Source organism: Archocentrus centrarchus, chromosome 4 (assembly GCF_007364275.1).
Source record: "Archocentrus centrarchus isolate MPI-CPG fArcCen1 chromosome 4, fArcCen1, whole genome shotgun sequence".
Classification (NCBI taxonomy): domain Eukaryota; kingdom Metazoa; phylum Chordata; class Actinopteri; order Cichliformes; family Cichlidae; genus Archocentrus; species Archocentrus centrarchus.
Window position 1 is genome coordinate 10,154,874 of NC_044349.1, and position 17,295 is coordinate 10,172,168.

General features: G+C 40.1%; 1 protein-coding gene across 3 annotated transcripts in view; it reads right to left on the reverse strand.

Annotated features, from left to right (window-relative positions):
- The window catches only part of kank4 (KN motif and ankyrin repeat domains 4), a 73,823-nt gene that overhangs the window by 20,841 nt on the left and 35,687 nt on the right, over positions 1–17,295 (reverse strand). Inside the window, exon 1 of one of the 3 annotated variants that reach the window (XM_030726546.1) lies at positions 7,213–7,281. The exons of 1 other annotated variant lie outside the window; for it this stretch is intronic. The gene's annotated coding sequence lies outside the window, so the exon portion shown is untranslated. Of the gene's footprint in view, positions 1–2,554; positions 2,618–7,212; positions 7,282–17,295 lie in introns of those variants that run through there. One more of the 3 variants, XM_030726545.1, reaches the window with a different exon arrangement.

Genomic DNA, 17,295 nt, shown 5'->3' on the forward strand with positions numbered 1-17,295 from the left:
CACTGTATTGTCTAATACTCCTGGCCCTGAGTTTCATGTTGCTGCAGATCTGTAACTGATTCAATGGAAACCGTTACAACAGTGCAACACTATGTACTTTTTCTTGTTTTGAAGCTGTGCTTAGACTCAAAGAAGATAATAATCTAGTGGGAATATGGAAATGTTGTAATTTAAGAGGCAGTTTTCCCATTTGTGATGGCTTTGATGTGTGGATGAGAACCCATGATATTAAAAAACAAAACACACACACACACACACACACACTCAAAGAATCCCAGTACTGAATAACCAGTTGTCATTTTTGCTGCAGCAAATCAAATTATTTCTTTCTTTTTCTTTTTTTTTAGCTTATCACATTTTTCAAGTAACCTTGTACCAAATTAAATGTTGGCACCACCAAGTGCTAAGATTATTTTGAAGTAAGTGCATGCTCTTTTCTATGGGAAAAAGCTGTATGTTATGCAGTGTTGTGTGGGGACATACTGCAAGGCAAGCATTACACGAGATGGCAATATAATCAATCAAAATGACAGCCAGTCCACCCGGGGACCCGAACAGGAACTGTGACAAGCTCTATTTGGCCTCCTGTCCCCTCTTTGCAGACTGAGCCTTAATAATGAAAAGAATAGGTGACCTAGAGCAAAGTTGTTGTCTCAGTTACAGATGAACAGATAAACACACACGCGCAAACAGAAACACTGATCATCTGACTGACAGCCGCTGCGCACGATCTGACAGGATGATGGCTACCATGGCAACCATTACAAATCCACTATTTCTGTCTGTGTCCCAGGAGTGAGAAAACAGCATAAGCATTCCCGACTCCTCGTGATGCTTAACGCGGCTACGATCACCTCTCTGTCCATAAGGCTTAATTAGCTGATTTGGGAGCAAAAGAATGATGCTCATAATTGCTGAGTGAAGTACAGGCACACCCCAGTGGCAATTATACACAGTGGGCAGGCAACAAAACCCGCCTTAATTAGATCATTACAGAGAGACTGAGTTAGAGTGGAAGAAAATAAAGGAGGGCGAGTTAGGATGAAGTATACAAGGAGAAAGAAGAAAAATAAAAGCTTCAAAATGTCAGACAGGTTTGACAAGATGGGATGAGGAGAGGGCCGATGTGGGGGAAAAAAAGACTTTAAAGAACTTCAACGGTTTTCCCTAATGAGACAGAGTCTGCCTGACCTTCCCTACAGTGGAGTTGAGAGGATTTTTAAAGTTTCCTCTTCTGATTAAAGTCATTCCTAATGTGTGTGGTTAATGCAGGTCTCAGAGCAACAGAAGAATCGTGTTGCATTAAGCAGTGTACTAAGGATGATTACCATAAATGATAAGCCATAATAACTATCTATGGTGTTTAATGCATAAGTTTATAAATTGCAGACACTGCTATTTCAGCATAACTAGAAGATTATCCAGGTTAGACTAGTAATTAAATATCAGACCCCCCCACACACACACCACCGTGACACTGATGATGCACAATACACACTGGATTACAGTCACAATGAGTATGAGCTGAAAGCTCCAAAAGGCTATGCTAATCTAAATTGAAAGTATTTGCTAGAGGCTGCACAAAGCTAAAAGGAGGCCACGGGTATGAGCGTTCAAAACTGTTTGTGTGTGTCAGCACCAATTTAGTCACTCTCTTTGTCGGTGTTTATTTATGTGTGTGCGCTAGCACTCCTTTCAGCGTGTAGGTTCACATGTGTGTCTGGTTGAGTCACTGTGTTTGAATACTCCATGTCTCTCACATGCGTGTAACCCTTTAAAGGACGCGCTGCAATCTCTCAACACCAATTCAATAAGCGTGACAGCTGGCCGAGAGGCAGCGACGCCGGTAATACAAAGAGTAATGGCAGTACAGTAAATAAGCCCGTACTGACAGCTGGGGGTTTTTATATCAGTATGGAAACCCCCAATCACACTGAGATAGTTGGGTTTCTCTGCACAGACCCAGAAGAGCAAACAAATGCTTACAAATGCAAAATTGTAAAATAAAGGGAAAAAAAAAAACAAAACACACCAAAGTTTATTTAGTGATATCAAAGTTTTTACAACTACTTCACGTGGGACCATCAAATACGTGGACGCTGACTGCCGTCCCTGTCCAATTATGAACACAGCACTGACTGAGGGATTCACACGTGCACATCAGGCAAACACACATACAATTACTGGTGACTTAACCTACCAAGAAGCATTAATTGAATGTCATGGGTCATTACACTGGAGTGCCTGCGTACTGGAGATTGAATTAGTCGGATACACTGACACACAGCAGGACTGGATAGAAGACAGAACAGCAGGAAATGAGATTGGAGGGAGTGAGCAGGAGGCAAGAGGTGGGCGGAGGGGAGAGAGAGAAAGGGGGTGAGAGGGTGAAAAAGAGGCAGAGGATGGGAGTGGCAGCTGTGCTCGTATCTCATACAGGCAGAGCAGCTTTACTCTTATGTTTCCCGCTCTTCTAGCTCTCCCAGCGTCCCTTCTCTCATTTTCTGTCTCAAACTCTATCTCATTAAAAAAGGAAAAAGAAAAAAAAACTCACCCATGAATTCATTACAATCTCTCATATAGTCTGAAGCGTTGTGCACTGACTGCGGCTGCCGCGTCAAGCACAAGTGTTCATCAGCTGTGAGAAAGTGGCAATAAAGAAACTGCAAGCGGCAGCAGATGGAAGAATAACGGGCAGGCTGAGCAACAGTAACACAGGTCCCAAGGTCTTATCACAGCCCTGGCATGCACGGGACCAGCTATCTCTGTTTACCCTTGTACTAACTACCCTGAGAACGCAAGCAGGACTGTCCAGCTTAATATGCCAACTCTCAGCCTGAGATGGAAACAAATTTGAGCAAGAGCACATGTGCAGACAAACACGGGGACGGAGATAAAGACGTGCACATACAAACTTGTTCTGTTAAAAGCTTATTGCAGCACAAGGCTGCCAGAGCGCAGTTTCAACAAGTATATAGCCAGGGGAAGGAACCCACGGGGGAAACACCCAGAGATGAATTTGCAACCCTATTTAGATGTTTAAAAGTGCCATATTATCGTTCAAGGTTACTGGAAAATGAGTTTACTATTTAAAGTAAAAATCTAGCTGTGGTTTTTAATTTCAACCACAAATGCATTTGCTCTGGTTTTGTTCTCCTAACAGGATAAACAAACTGAAGTAGATAAGATTTAAGAGGCTCCAACGTTGACATTAGAACATTTATTTGAATTTCACAAATATATCAATAACTTCCTGTGTGTCTGTCTGTTCTTCATCAATATTGACAACCGTTCATATGTCTGTATGTTCCACTGATATCACTATTACAATACAGGGAAAGCATGAGAAATGTAATTAGAACTGAATAAAGCTGACTTTACCATCAGGCTGCTGAAAAGGATTCCAAATAATCATTAAAAGAGAATCAGGCTCTGATTAGAGAGGATTTATAGCGAGTTATACACTGAAGCACCATTTACGCCTCAGTGTATAACTCAGTTAAAAATGTGTTTTGCTTAAAAGCCGCATTTAATGGCACATATGCACATCAGCATGTATGCTGTTAATCTTCCTCTCTCACTCACGGAGTCATATCACATGAATACTAATCAAATATTAAATCGTTGTGAGCTGTATTATTTAGTGTGGAAAGAGAGGTGCCCTGTACATGACCAGCTAGTTTTTCTAGTTATAATATGAGTTTAAAGAAGTTGTATACACAGAAAATAAGAGATACATATTCTTTTCCATATTTGGACTAAAATTAAGTGCCCATGGCATGGCCCATGGTTTTGCATCATGTAACACAGGGGTAACTAGAAAAAAAACATACATGTCACTTTAACTTCTCTGGTCTGACCAGCAGCTTATCATAGCTAATTTCACTTTGGTTTGATACCTGGCATCGCCAAGTTATTTCACTGACACTCTGTCTCATCTCTGTTGGAAATCCAGTGTTCGTCTTGCTGTTATGAAAGCTGTCATCAGGTATGCTGCTTTTTTTTTTTTCAGGAGGTTTCATTAAATCTGATGTTACCCATTTTGTGCTCATCTGTGGCACATCACAGATACATTCCCTATGTGAGCGAAGGACGCAGCTGATGGTGCAATTAGTTCAATCTGGTGAATTGCAGGTGTGGATAACACATTTGCATAATGACACACTACAGAACGAAGATGCCACTGTGCAACAAAGGGAGAAAATTGACAAATTTCACTGACAAGTCAACTGGGAACTGTAAAGTTTAGGCTTTCCGAACCAGATCAAAGGATACAGTTATCATCCAGATTATAAAGAGTGAATTGGGAGATCTTTATCTGATATTGCAGAGCTTTGTCTGTCTGTGCTCTGCAGAAACAGATCAATCTTTCTGCTCTACAAGAGCTATTTGAGTACAGTCTGGGCCATCCCACTAGATCTTTGTCTTTAATTTACTTCACTCCGGGCTTTTGGGTCCATTCTAGTTCATCTTCAGTCCTAATCCTGTGTGATCTAGTCAAGTTCAGTTTAACAGTGTCTGCATTCAGCAGGGACCAAATTGTTCCCCTTGTGCTAAACAACATCTGGCTTTCAACTCCAGAGAGAAAATGAGAGAGGGAGTTTCTGTCTATGGCCTTCATTAAACAGTGGCAAAATTTTCCCAAAGGGCTGCAGTGAGCAAGCTATTATAGGTCAGTTAAAAGTGCTTTTTTCTGTGGAAGAACTGCAAATTCAGGATATGGGCTTTATTGGGCGTTTAATAAGAATCCATCTTTGAATGGAGCATGAATTTTAATGTATCCGTAATAAGCAGATGTCTGTACAATAGTGAGTAGAATAGTTACCTCCAGTTGTTGGCTGGTTATCAACAAAGTCCTTGCAACGTCTTTGTTATCAGTTATTCACAGAATAATAATAATAATAATAATAATGCATATTTTCTAAGCTCTGGGCAAACAACAGAAATTGCTTTTTACACAAAAAAGACCAAAAGGCACAAAGCAATGTTTTTTATGTCTTTTTTTTTTTTTACATTTGCCAGTTTTTAGGGCTCCACATAAATTTGTTTAAAAAGCATCAAATACTGCAGACTCCAAGTATTATTATTTACAAAGATCAGTCAGGATGTATTTGACACATACTGAAGGAGACCTCCAAATGATCTTTCTGTCCAATCTGCCAGATGTTACTGCCTTGCTGCTTTGTACCATGTAAATAAACTAAATGAAATTCTAAGAAGTCTTAGCATACCTGATCATCTGGTTTCCTGAAAAACGTGCAAATCGCATAATTTACAGTCTAATAAAATGATCTGAGAAAAAACTGTTTGTTTTTACTGGTGCAATTATTGGGCACGGATTGAGTAAGTGGACTGTTTTAATGTCCTGGAAACAGGTCCACTCACATGCAGCCCTTTCTAGATGTAATAAATGTATTTTCAGATACATGTACTGTAGCCAATGGATACTGTAGCCCATGGATACTGTAGCCCATGATGCAATGTCCTTCTTAAGTTTCTTAATTACTTAAGAGTACAACTGCAGTTTAACCATTTGTAATAAATGGTATCAAGGCCCTGAAACAAGGTTCCATTTTTACTCAGTCTTATGACTCTAGTCTACAACATACTTAGTTGTTTTCATATACAGATAGAGTTAGGGGCTTACAGAGTATTTTATCTGTATGTGGACATGACCTTACTGCAACCACCTCTGCTCCCGCTTCTGCGTTGTCTGTCAAAGGACAGATAACGCTTACACCACGCCTTCAATGCAACCGCTTTTTATCTCTTCTATCTCCATATTTGTTCTGTCTCTTATTTTAGGAGCTCTGTATGCTTCCATATACATACTGACAGCAGCTTCTCTTTTAACACAGCTCTCCTCACATCTTGTAGTGGTATTCCAAAGCGAGGAACAGCTGCAGGCTTTCATTAGCGATAAAGGAGGTGCCGTACCATCTATTATTCATTCTAGTTGGAGATACGTTAGAATTATGGTTACTTCCGCCCATGGATGTTAATGATGGTGGTGAAGCTAATTAGCATTTGGGCCATCTGATTATTGCTATGTCAACAGTTGCTCAACAGGACAAAAAAGGCAGAAAGAGAGAGCTATGCAGAAAATGGAATCTCAATGAGACTAGCTGTACGAATAAAGGTTAAATAAAATAAATAAATAAAATTTTAAAAACGGTGTGCTGTGTATTGCCATAGAGGAGATCACTTACAATGATGTCATGTCACATTACATCCTCTTCCCCTCCCTTTGACAGGTAAAAGGTAAACTCTCTCTCTCTCAAACACACACACACACACACACACACACACACACACAGCACAACATGCGTAAAATACTCTAGTGACAGTGTAAGCAGTGTGAGATGCATTTCTGTGAGTGTGTTAACATGAGTTATAAATAAATATGGGTCCCTATGCTCAATAATCATGGCTTTCTACTTACACAGAAATACATAAGGCACGCACACACAAGCACACATGCAGTGTAATCAGGAAATTCTAACACAGTCTGGCGATCATGAAATAAGCGAGTGGTGCATGGAATCACATGCAAACATGCGTGCAAACACACAATTCTGCCAGCGAGGAAGAGTCTGCCTGATACCAGCAGAATATAAGTGCAAGAAAGCAACTGAGTTTGGTATAGCAGTACATTCTGCAGCACAAGCAGGAGGTCTCTGGAAAGAAATCAACACTTACAAATTTGCACCCTATCAGTCTTAACATGAGGTAAACCTTCCAGATTTGCTTCCCCTTGCACATACAGAAAAACACACATAGGCTGAGTAACTCATTGCTTATTTAACTGTGTGCATGTGTCAATGCTGTGTGGTGGAGTGCTGGCATTCTTTGACCAGAACAATACTACCTCTCTCTCTGTTACACACATGCACATTCTTTACATGCAAACACATTCGCACTCCCCCTTTCCCTTTTCCACGCTTTCTTTCTCACACATCCCCGGCTCAAACACATGTGACCTGTGTTCTACTGTAAAAATAGACTGGGAGAGAAGGAGGAAGAAGGTGAGGTGCTGCAGTTCAAATGGAACGAAAAAAGCAAGGCAAACAATAGTGAATAATGGCAAATTGTTCATGAGACATAAAAGCTGAGAAGAAGAAAAAATAAAGAGCAGCAAGAAAAAAAAAGTTATTAAAGGATAAGTCAGGAAAAAAAAGGAGTTAATTCACAGGGGAGCATTTTTCCTCTCACCTGCCATGGAGTTCTTCTCACCTCCTGTCCTTCCTGTTTCTATGAATGCTACTGACCCTGTCTCTCTTAATATCAGCAGAAAAAGAAAGAGAAAAAACACAAAAAAAAAGGAGGGGAGGATGGGTGGGAAAGAGTGGATGTGTTGGCATATGTGTCAGGTGCTGAGAGGTAGCGGTAGCGGTAGAGGAAGAGAAGAGAAGAGAAGAGAAGAAGAGAAGAGAAGAGAAGAGAAGAGAAGAGAAGAGAAGAGAAGAGAAGAGAAGAGAAAGAGAAGAGAAGAGAAGAGAAGAGAAGAGAAGAGAAGAGAAGAGAAGAGAAGAGAAGAGAAGAGAAGATCAGTTGTCTCAGTGTGATAGATTCACCAGCCTCCCTGGTGCAACCAACTGGCCCAGAAAAAAATAACACCCTAACAGATAAATGGGCCCAGCAGAAAGCACACATACAGACACACAAGTACATGCTAATCAACCACCACAGCCTGTGTTGATAGTGCAGCAATGTCAAGTGGGCATAGAGACGCTTGCTCGTAAAGCTCGGGATTTCCTAGAGCGCAAATGAACACAACAGAACAGCAGAGTAGTCTTGTCTGTTTTTTAATTTATGCAGCTTTTTATGTACAGGTTTGTATTCATTCATGCATCTATTGTTGCGCGCACACATGTGTAGTTCTGGGCTGTGTGCATGTGCAGTAGTGTCTGTGTGCTCTGCCTGTTGGCCAAAGGCCTACCCTGCAGTGATCACCCACTGTGTACTACTATAATATTTACCGGAGGACTTAAAATGACCCCCCACAATGCTGCCAAAGGGTCACACAAGACTGGCTTTGACCAGGTTGGGCTTTACACTGGATCAAAATACTTTTTAGATTTTTTAGATTCCGCAGACTGGTGGTGCTGAGGTATTATATCTGTGAAATTTATTGAGTAAACCCCCAAGTTATCTCAGTCTGGCTCAATAACAGAAAGCAGTCTAATGAGTAAACCCAGGCTAGCCCAGCTGGCTCTGTAGTGTAAATGAGGTAAATAATTAACTGCCTTTAAATAGTCTAACTGCCCAGGCTAATGGGTCCTATCTCTTATCTCACTCCGGCACCGATTCCTCAGACCTCAGACCAACAATGCTAATTCCCCTCTAAGCAAGTGTATATAACATTTCGAAAGCAAACTCCTAATCGAGAGCAGTTCTAATTACAGCACATGCAAAAAAAACAGCCTCCACACCTTCAAATGACATGTCATATGAGCAATGTTGAGTGTATTGTGTTACAAAGTAATCAGATTACATTTATTTTGTAACTCAGAGAAACACAGCGTTTATAATAAATGTAATTAGGATAATAAATCCTAAGTCAAACGATTATGTTGTCACTTGATCTACATAAGTTTATCAATTATCTATAAAATAAAATATCATCAAATGTGACCTGTTCCTGCACACTCGTGCAACAATCAGCTGGCTTCAGCTGGTGTGGAGTGCGGAGACAAAAGGCTACACCTTTCCAGGAGTGGAGAAATCAATATTACTTTCCAACAAGCAGCCGAAGCTCGATTTTCAGCAGGTGACAAAAGCAGTGATGAGCAGTCAGGTTTTCAGCATTGCGGCCGTTATTTCTGCCTGAACCTGTTTCTGAAGTAAGAATCGCTGTGATTACAACATCCTTCTGCGAAATACTCTTTGGGTAGTTTCCCCCCAACTCTGCTGCTGGCTTGGTGATAAAAACTTAAACACTAAAATTGAGATCTTTTCGGTATCCTCATTAATTCATCATCATAAATTACTTTCTTATTACTTTGAGTAATTTAATGTGTTATTTTTTTTAAAATGGTAACTAGTATTGTGAAATATATTACTTTTTTTTTTAAAGTAATGACCCTAACGTTGCACAAGAGTACACAAAGGTATTGAGAGCTCCATAATCTTAATGGGGATATATAGCACAGGAGTAGCAACACTAGGGCTCTAAATTACACCACCCTGCATGTGTCGGTGCAAACTTTTCTCAGGCCAAAAGGGCAATTTTTAAATTCTGGACACGTAAAATGCTAATGTGGACTTTGAACCACTTTGTTTTGACAATGCTGTTTGAAATGAATACATGGATTTAAGAGAAGCACAACATGGGAGATGATTTGTATCATTTTTTGTTGATAGTGTAGTTAATGTTTTTTTTTTTCCTTTTCCTCACCTTCCTTAAAGGTGTTGACTTGCACAAGGAACCTTTGTCAGACATAATCTCAAACAATGTTTACAGCTTCTGTGGCTAAATCCTCCCCTCTCGCTATATGTCTAACACACTGCACACAATCAGCTCACATCCTTTCATCCAAAGCAGCGGACTGAAAGAGGGTGTGATGTGGCCTGGGGGGGTTTAAGCTTCTCTCTTCCCAATCACATGAACCTCTCCTGTCAGGAGGTATCAGATCCCACCTCAGACCCTAAGGACTTCTCGAGAATCACTCCTCTCTTGTCTTTTCCTTGTATGTTGCAGATAGATATTGTCTGTCCATCTTGTTTCCTCGCGTTTAAAAAAAAGAAAAATGTAACTCAAAGCGCTGTGTAGTGAAGCAGACAACAGTTGGGAGTGAGCTGTTGCCTAACATCAACAAGTGGATATGTGCAGCACCCTCATAAATGAAGTGCACATTATTCATACCTGAAGACAAGTTGGGAAATAAAGTTTCTGGTAAAGATGCTGGGCCCTCTCTCTCTCTCTCACACACACACACACACACACACACACACACACACACACACACACACACACACACACACACACACACACACACACACACACACAAACAAAAAAACTAAAGTCAGTTTGAGGGTTTGAGCAGTCATTTAAAATCCTGCAATAATAAAGCTACAGAATCTGGCGTGGACCGTTTTAATTCAGCTGCCAACATTCATGTGTGGGCCATTTTGCGACAAAGTCTTTTGTATATCAACAGCCTCAGTATTCCAGCTCAGGCAAAAACACACAGTTAAAATGTTAAAATAACAGCAGGCAGCATTATGTAAAGTCTGACACCCCAGGAATCTGCAAATGTATATGTTTAAATATGTACGGCTGTGTGTAAGTGTGAGAACATAAAAATGTTTGAACTGCTGCACTCCGCTGTTCAGCATTAACAGCTTGGAGTCATATACAGAATGTTTTCACAACTGTGGGAGTTATAAAGAAAAAAATAACAAACTCTGCAAACAAAAGTACTTGTAATGTGCAGCATCTAATTATATCTAATGGTTAGTGGTCACCACCAGGCACTGAAGTCATCATTCACCGTTACCTAAGACTCATGCAAGTCTTCAGCTCACCTCTGATTGGGTTACGCTGTCAAATATTTTGACTTAGTGTTGATTTTTTTTTTTCATCATCTCAGTTCTGGGAACAGCAATTAAAATATTTGTATTATACTGTTAGGAACATTCCTGCTAATCACTTTAAATGCCTGCTATGTCTCGCAACATAATTTTGTATAATATTGTTACAGTTTTAGCAAACTGGCAGCCTGGGATTTAGGCCAAGTCTTGCAATACACAATTATCCGTGCAAGTGCCGTCTGCAGTATGTGCATGCATGCGTCTGAGTGGGTTCAAGTGTGAAAAACCCGAAAACAGTTTTCACTGGCAAAGCTCACAGTTCTCAAACCACATTACTTCCAGCAGCTTGAAGCCTTCTGGAAATAAAAGTTTTCTTCTCAAAATAAACTAAAACTAAACTAAAAAAAAAAGAAAAAGAAAAAAGATGTCATCTACTCACAAATTTTTCAGTTTTTATTCATATACTATACTTTGGCTCCAGGGTCTGGAAGTCTGATTCCAGTTTTTACATTGAAAAGTGGAGCTGACATGCAAGAAGATAAATTCTAAATTATTAAATGTAACCTGGGAGCAAATCAAGAAATCAAAGAGTATGCATAAGAAACTGAAGACACATGCATGATTTATTAAAAAACAAATCCAGTTTGCTCAAATGTCCGAAGACATTTGTTTTGTCAGGGGAGGTTCCATCCAGTTAATGTAACTATTCATGAAGCCTTGCTTTGCTTATACGTGATAAATATTATTTTGCATCAATGCATCATGGGTAGGCTTGCAGTTCTTTTGAGTATCCCTCATCATTCAAAGAAGGAGTTACAGTATTTAGCAAATATCTTGGCTCACCAGAACATTCAAACACATTTTAATTTATACTCAGTGTGCTTCAGTGCACACACAGTATGAAGCTCCAGTCCATATATAGTCTAGACTAACCTTGCAGCACCAGCTGATGACATTAAAGGTGGTGACCCCCACCAAAAAGAATGTGTGCGTTGTTTTCATTGTTCTGTTTTCTCATTCTTTCATGGAAATCACACATGCAGACACACACAAGAATAACACCCAAGATAAACACTTTGAGAAGTGTTGCAGGAAGATCCTACTAGTGCACCCTTTTTAGCCCCACAAAACATCTTCCTTGTCATAAATTCAGCTCTGTGTGTAGGTGAGTGTGCGTTACTTTGTGTATTACAAGGAGGAGTCTAGAGAGGCATCTAAATTCATGAACACTAAAAATTTCAAAATCTAGACAAAAATCATTCAGAGCAGCGCTCTTGACATTCGGAAATCTGAATTCTTCTGCCAACCTAAGTTAAAAAGACACAAAGTAAACCAAAAGCAAGTGTTACGCCTACAGGTCGGGATGCAAAACGAGTCATGCCATATGAAGCATTTGCAATAATGTGATCAGTTCTAGGCTGAATCATGCAGGTCGTTCCCTGACTGAAGCAATATGTGAGCAAATTCTGTTGGTTCAGGAGTAGCAGCAAATATCCATAAAAAGAGTGAAACGACCATGACCAGGGTTTTACACTTTAAACAAGTGTGCGCGTGCGTGTGTTTGTGTTGCTGGGCTATGCTTAGCAGACAGACATCCTGAGGAAGGCCAGTTTCTGATAAGGCCGTTAGGCGGGGAAAAAACTGTTTATATATTGTAACAGGCACCCACACAACTGACCACAGAACACACATCACTGCTCAACTGGAAATGATCTGAGCTATCTTGAACACTGTGTGTGTATGAGAGCGAACGAGAGTCCTAAAATAATAAAGACTGCAGACTAAAATCAATCACTATCACTCTTTTCTTGACCTTCCAATAAAATATGGTGAGAATACTGAGAGAATACAAAATATGATAGAGAAATATTGCATGCCTTACTTCAGTCTTCATCTTCTTCACCATTTCATGTAGCTGTGGTTGCTATGTTAATATGCCAGCTAACAGTGACAACAGGTTGAGCATCACTGACATACTTTCTCATTCATTTAGATTTGCCCAGATGCTTTTCTTTGTATGCCATAAGAACATATTTCCATGGTTTGCCCATTCATTTCACACTCTCATCAGAGCCTCAAAAGAGTTACTACAATCCAGAGTTTTTGCTAAATCCATAATCCTTTCTGGCTGCCACATAGAGGCTTGTTTAGAACAAATAAATTGGGGAAGCATATGCACAAGTACTAAAGTCAAACAAGTGCATAACAACAGCTTTAGTGTTTTTTAACTGTCTGTAAATGCTAAACAACTGAGCCGAAGCAACAAACTACAGTCAGGCATTTAAAATAACTTTATTTTTGGATTATGTTTACTTTAAAAGGACTGTAGTCCTTTTATTGTGTTACTGTACATATAAGTGAGGATAATAGCTTCATTTCAATTCATTTTATGATCCTTAATAAACCACAAATCACCCAAATCATTTTTTTCCAGTGCAATACACAGTATTTATTGGTAATCATAAACTTAACATGGGCAGTTTATGAGCTCACATGTTTCCATCAGCTCGCCCGCTACATGTCCAGCTTTCAGTGATTTTTGAGGAGGCACTCTCCAGTGATTGCTGGCAACAGTGAAACTTCAACATTAGTTTCTTGTTGTCTCTCTCCCTGCCATAAAAAAAACAACTTTTTTTTTTTTTTTTTTGAATTATCACCCAGTGTCACTCAGTTCTTCTCTATGACTTTTTGAGATGGTTTTCTGATTTGAAAGGACTAAGGAAATCTGTCTAAAACTGTGAAAAATGAAAAAAGAAAAGCATAAGCCAAAAAAAAAGAAGAGAAACAAAAAAAGGAGAGAAACAGAAGTGTGGGTGAAGCATGGCCGAGCAAGAAGCTGATTGCTTCCCACAGACAGTCTCTTCTAAAGGCCTGAACTCTGCCGACCTGTGTGGGTGAAGGACTATACAAACTACATGCTGGCCTCTAATATCGCTAATTAGCATTACATCCAAGAAAGCAAATCTAAGGAGCACAAAAGGATGATAGAAAAAGTACAGTTATGCAGTAGTTTATGTGTTCATCTGTATTTCTCTGTAGAATCACAGTGCGTTTTGTATTTCTCTTTCTTGGTATCTAGCCAAATGTATTCCTGACCATGGATCAGTGTCAAAGCCACAAAAACTTAAACAATAATCAGAACTGACAGCCAGCACATCACCGGAAAGCTGTAGGTTATGTACGAACGTACACAAATGCAATGATATGATAACAGTTAGGGGTGAACCTGCAGTAGAGATGAAAACAGTCTGTGCTGTGGACAATATTAACACATGGTGATTGTATAACAGCAAATCAGTCTCAGTCTGCACTTAGATTTATTTTCAGGAATAAATCAAAGCAGGTTTCAAGTCTTTCCATGTTGATTTTCAGCTCATTATGAGATGGACAGAAACCAAAAGCTGCTGGGAAAGTAGGAAATCAATTTAGGAACATATGCTTTGAAGAATGCTTTGCAGTGATGTTATCAGCCTAAAAACACACAGAATAATGACTGGGAATCAGTTGAATCACAAAAATACAGCCAAAGAGCTCTGACCCATTGGGGAACGGACAGTGAACCTCAGGGTTGTCCTGGGTTGTCTGGCACTGGGCATTAGCAAGCTATCCTGTTGGGCCCTTTGAGTTGTGGAGTGGGGTCTCTGTGGATCAGGATTATTCTGGCACATCAAGCGGCGTACGGAATTCTGTTGGGATGAGGGGAGTTAGGAAGCCAGTTCAGGTCATGGTTATAGAGCCACTGCCAGTGTGGCAGGATGCAGCACCTGTTACGGCACTCCTCAGCATCCTGCAGTGGCATTCCTTGAATGCGTGCCATTGCGATGGGGAATGTGTTAGATCTGCAACAATAAAGGTGGGTGGTACATGAAAAAAGTAACAACCACATGAATGCCAGCACCCAAGGTTTTTCAGCAGAACATTACATTGAAACAAGATGATGAACACTATTCACTTCACCCGTTCGTGGTTTAAATGTTGCAGAGATCTGGGAAATGATTTGGCAGGCTGATCTGCAGCAAGCCCTCCAAAGAAAACAGCAAAATATGTTGTTTGTCCACGCTGTCTAGAACGGCACATTAAAGCTATTTAAGTTTGTTTTTTTCTTAGTCTGACACCCCCGTATTAGAGGGACACAATTTGCCCATGCCTTCCAAAACTGTTCTAAATCTATTTTTTTTGACAGTATGTTTAAGGTTGAGTTATAAAGACTCGGTATGGTTCAATTCAAAAGAAAATCATCCATCCACTTAAACCTCCTACAATGTGGATGTTGTTGCTGCATAAACAAATCCTCCTCTGCTCCCATTATAGCAACTACTTCTGTAAAAAGGGCTTTGTGACAAGAAGACAAGAAGTAAGATTATTGTATTATATAAAAATTTGCCCCGTGTAATGTTGTTCTCACTAAAGTCCATGAAGCCTGAAAGTAAGGTGAGTAATTTGATGATAAGTATGAAAGGTATAATTTCATATTGTAGTGAATGTATCATATACATTTATGATGACTTAACTGACTTAACTAAATCTATATTATTACTTATTTATTATTAGTTTTATTTCATAGGGTTAAGTTGTTATATGAACCATCCCACGCCACAGCATTTATCGTACGAGCCAGTTCGTGATGCCTGTTTGCAGCTTAAGAGAAGAAGTGTTATAATGGTATACTAACCACAGGTAACAATGGACAAAAACACGATTAATGCCCCTCAATCAAAAACATCCATAAATGAAATTATATTCAATATAAAAATCACTGTTCACTATTTGCTGCTAATTCCTTTTTTCTATTCATCCAACTGCTACCAAGCTCATCTGAGCTCACGCTGTGCCACACTGTACATGTGGAAACCAGTGCTCCTAACCAGGAGGCTGCAGCAACTCTCTCAGCACATGCAATTTGTTGTTGAGTCTGATGGGAAGCTACACGGGGTCACAAACTTGTCTCCACAGTTCCCAGGAATCTCTCCTTACATAAGCGAAAATGGGGGGCTGAGTTATGTGTGGGTCAATGGTGTGCTGATGCCAAAGGGGTTAAATCTATCTGGTTGGTCTTCATTCTGTAAGAGTAACATGTTATGTGCTAAGATTTTACAAATAGGATGACTAAATGTCATGATCGTCATCAAAAGGTTTCAACAAAACAAGATGTGGCACTTAATCACAGAGTAATCAGGCCAAACGATTATAAAGACAAACATCATGTTATACAACATATACTCATCTCACAGTCAGCATCTCTCTGCTTCAGACCACTGAGTACCGCTCACACAAAGCAGAGCCATTTTTATCTGCCCTAAGGGAATCCTTTGTGTGAATGTAATGTTTTCCTTTGAGTTAAAAAGGGAAAAACCCTGAGATAGCATGCACATAAATCTCTAATTCAAACAAAATGCTTTGTATTAAAAAAAACTGAGGCCACATGTTGGGATGACTTTGGGGATTTGCATAATTGTTGATAACAATGGGAGTAATTTCTTTGAGTAAATGAAATGTCTTTTCTGGGAATTTATTTCTGGTCTGGTTCCAGTTACATGCAAACAAGAAGAACGTGGACTCGGGCGTTTTACTCCCACTCACGGTTTTTTTATCGCTGAGAGGAGAGGAGAGGAGAGGAGAGGAGAGGAGAGGAGAGGAGAGGAGAGTAAGGGAGAAATTTTTCAGTCAAGATGAGGAAACTCTAGAAAAAACAAGAATGTTGAAGGGGGCAGTGCTGGTGACTAAGCTTGTTTGAGCTTTCCACCATGTACTTCAAGGGTTCAAGTCTGGCTCACAGCCCTTTTCGCGTGTCATACCCGCTCTCTTATCGTTCCTGACACTCTCCATGGTTCCCTATCTTAAAACGCCTGAGTGTCAAACTAATCTGGAAGATGAAGTGCAACCAAGGGGAGAGGTTTTGTTTATTGGCATTGTAGAGAAACAGCTGCCAACAGCTATAAAACACTGAGTCAGCGCCGAACCCTTCTATTTCTTCAACCTCATTCTTTCTCCACCTGTGTTTCTTTCTGTGCTTTTCTTCTCTTTTTCCATTATATGTCTCGCCACACAGGGAAGCACACTAAGTACAGCCGAACGCTGCAGGCAGAGGGGCTGCACAAAGAGCAACAGCAAGATATTTGACAGGAGTTAGGAACAAGGGGGCACCACACAGTGGAGAAGACAGAAGTCATAATAGGCAAAGAACCTCTTTGGAGTGGAGTGAAAATGAGTAAAACCATCCATTGCCACCATTTTTTGTGCTTCTCATCCATGTTTTCTTTTCAGGCTTCTGACTCTGCAGTACACTTCATTATTGTTCCCTTTCTTGTTCAAGCCAACTTTTAATCAGCATTTTACCACATCCAAAGCATCATCATCAATGGGCAACACAGTGCTTTTTTTGGAGGACTTTGTCTTCATAGCAGCCAAAGGGTTATGCAGATGGACATAAACACCAGCTGATGAAGTAGCAGAGCTAACTTTCATCTAGCTAGCCAGAAGTACCTTCCCTGCCATCAGATTTACAGACATTTGGGATCCATCAGTGTCTGTTAGTCAATGGCTTCAGATAAATTAACACCTAGGGTAGTCGTAGGTTACCCTACAACTACCCTAGGGTACCCTACTACTACCCTAAATGCTACTAAAGCTAGGGAACCTTGCTACTACCCTAAATCCTAAGGTAGTAGTTGGGTAGCAGTAGGGTGCTTTCATGGTAGTAGGGTACCCTACTACTACCCTAAATGCTACTAAAGCTTTCTAAAAGATGTTAATTTATCTGAA